At 42.2% G+C, this 3,075-nt stretch overlaps 1 long non-coding RNA gene across 1 annotated transcript; it reads right to left on the bottom strand.

The window, feature by feature from the left end:
• Positions 1–518: 518 nt before the first annotated feature.
• On the bottom strand, positions 519–2,308 carry LOC146677087 (uncharacterized). The gene is made up of 2 exons (XR_014907414.1): positions 1,946–2,308; positions 519–1,860 (listed from the first exon to the last, which is right to left on the bottom strand). It is a non-coding gene; the product is annotated as an uncharacterized LOC146677087 (long non-coding RNA).
• Between the last annotated feature and the right edge of the window lie 767 nt (positions 2,309–3,075).

Raw genomic sequence — 3,075 nt, 5'->3', positions numbered from 1 at the left:
AGAACAGATTAAGCGAGTCACCATGGAGACGGAGGGAAAGAAGGCGCGGTCAATGTATTTCACAGCGCTTGAGGCCGAAATTCTGATGGCAGCATATGCCGATAACATGCAAATTCCGCGGAAAAAAGTAACACAGCCACAGCTGCAAAAGCATGCATGGCAAAACATAGCCGACAGAGTCAATGCGTGAGTGTTAATTTAAACATTGATCGAGGGATTTCCACCCATTTAACACGTTATTTTAACATATGTTATTTTATTTGTTATTTTATACATTTTATTTTGTGATGTGATGTGAGCGCAGGTGCAACCCAACAGGCCCCAAACGTGCCTGGCAGCAAGTAAAAATGAAATATAAAAATATAGTCCAAACAGGTAAGGTGTAATTGTATTATGAGCCATAGTGCTTGGTCTGTTTGTCCGATGTAAATCAATTGCAGTTAGAGGCTACATTAATTTTCTTTCTGTAAGCACTTATTGAAATTATCTGAGCACATTACAAGTACATATTTGCTTACTCTGTATGCTCAAATGTGGCCCGTTATAGCCAACAGAAAAAAAGCGGAGGCCCGAAAAACAGGTGGGGGTCCTCCACCACCACCACTCACAGAGGCTGAGCAGTTGGCCCTCAGCCAAAACAGTGGGCGCCCTGTGGCCGAAGGCATCTCTGCGGGGACATCCTCTGAGGCAATAACCCCGCAAGACACAAGTGCCTACATAAGGGGTAAATTCAAAATAATACATGATGTGCATACATCCTTTCTTCACAGTCACCTTTGCAGTGCGACACATTCATTTGATAAACTCTTTACCATAATGAATTATTTTGTAGTGAAGTTATTTTCCGACTGATTTTGCCTTCCCTCAGTCTTGGTTGTCTTTGAGAGCATAATGACAATGAAGTGTAAGGTGCTTGGTATGTTTGTTAATTGCCATTTGGTCCCTTGTAAGTTATAAGTGACCTGTATAAACCTCATATTCTATCAGTTGATGGTGGTGGTGTACTGCATCTGGTGCAGCCTCCTGTTGAGCCAGACCAACATGCAGTTGTGAGTAATACTCCACAGATTATATGAGTTTACAGTAGAACAGCAATGTTGTCTATTTCTTTACTACAGGAAAATAATGAAGAAACATTGACAGCTGTTACAGAGGAGGAAGCAACAGAGACACTTTATGAGGTTTACATCTTTTAATACTTTGTGTACAGGAAATACAGGCGACCAATAAAGCCAGTTGAACAAAAAATCTGTTTATTCTTCTTTCAACATGTTGAGGTGATGGGTCAAAAGAAATGATTGTGACATATGGTGTCTCTGACTGCTCTTCCATCTTGTATGTCCGTGGGAGGGTCAGGATGTTCATGGTTTGGATCACTGCTGATGTTTGGTTCAGAAGGACAGTGTTCTCCTCTAATTGTGGCAATGTTGTGAAGAATCACACATGCCACAATAATGTCACATGCCCTTTCTGGGGTGACCCTGAGTCTTTGCAGGCACTGGAACCGGGCCTTAAGCATTCCGATAGTCATTTCAATTCTGGCTCTTGTCCTGCAATTAGCCAGATTATATCGCTGCTGTGGGCCCGGTTCAGGGTCAGGGTAAGGGGTAAGCAAATAGGGTAAACATGGATACCCCCTATCACCAAGCAAGTAGCCAGTGAACTCTCCTAAGACAGAAGGGTACACTTCAGTTCAAATGTCCCTGAAGCAATTGGTCTTTATATATTTTAAAGTATTCTCAACTCACCATGTCCAAATTTTGTGCTCAGTGTACATTCACGGAATATTTGTGAGTCATGGACAGAGCCTGGCCACTTGGCTTCCACATTTGTGATAATGTTGGCAGCATCACATATGATCTTCACAGTGCAGAGAACACAAATTAGCATCCATTACTATAATGAAATAATTTGTTAGTTTGACATGCTACAGGGAACTATGTACCTGTACATTAATGCTGTGGAAAGACTTCCTGTTCACATAGTCTCCTTCATTTACTGAAGGAGCAATGATTGGAATGTGAGTGCCATCTGTACAGCCAATCACGCCTGGGAACCCTGAAAATAAATGTGCAATTTAAGTAGTAGTCCAAGTATCACCACATCATACATTAAGTTTTGGTCATCCTGATACCTGCAATTTTGTGGCATCCCTCTTTGATAAATCTTGTGGGTCTATGACCGGGGAACACCACAGACGAGTACAGGAGACGTTTCAGTGCAACTGTAACATTCCTGACTGCCCGACAGACGGTAGCCTTGGAAACGTGCTCAGCGTCACCAATATTATACAGAAAGCTCCCGTTTGCAAAAAACGAAGTGCAATACAAATAATATGCAATGAACTGAGAGCATGTCCGCGATGTGTCACATGCGTAATATATGGCCTGAGGATGTTATCCAAATAAATTATAGATTGTGCTGAGAAACGGTAACGTTCGCACAGAAAATCATCAGGAAATGATAAAATGTCCAAACGCGCTCTGATCACTCTCTCCCGGCGGAGAGCTCTGCGGAGAATTTGGGCTTCACGATCTACTGGCTCTTCAAGGAAGTGGCACGCCATGTCCGACACTTCCTACTGTCAGGTTTCCGACAAAGGGGCGGAGACAGTCAGGGTTAGTTGTAGTAAACCTGCTAGGGGGCAGGTTAGCTTCACGGAGTGTGTCGTCATAGTGACTCACTCAGGCTGCAGCTGAACTCGCTTTGTGAAACCGAAAACCCAGAGTTTTCGTTAACTCAGGGTATACTTACTCAGTTTTTCCACTAAACCGGCTTCCTGAAACAGGGCCCAGGAAAATCACCTTCATGTTTTTCTGTGTTTTATCTTCAGCTACTTTGACACAAAGGCATCTGCTGTGATGCTTACACCTTTGATAAAGTCTCGACAGTGTCAGCTTCCTTTTTATAGATACAAAAATATGTAAATGTACTGATCTAAATTATAATATTTCTGACTGAGGCAAAATTGTAGCAACAATTAGCTAAGTCAGTTAGCATTAGTGAGCTAACTTTAACGAACTTTAGGTAATGTCAGGAGCAGTGAGGTACAAATGTAAACATTTAATACAAGTT

This window comes from Rhamphochromis longiceps, linkage group LG2 (genome assembly GCF_057381845.1).
Source record: "Rhamphochromis longiceps isolate RC_006_pf linkage group LG2, R_longiceps_female_GT1.1, whole genome shotgun sequence".
In the NCBI taxonomy this organism is placed as follows: domain Eukaryota; kingdom Metazoa; phylum Chordata; class Actinopteri; order Cichliformes; family Cichlidae; genus Rhamphochromis; species Rhamphochromis longiceps.
Note: the sequence above shows the minus strand (reverse complement) of the source record. Positions and strands in the feature narration are given on the sequence as shown.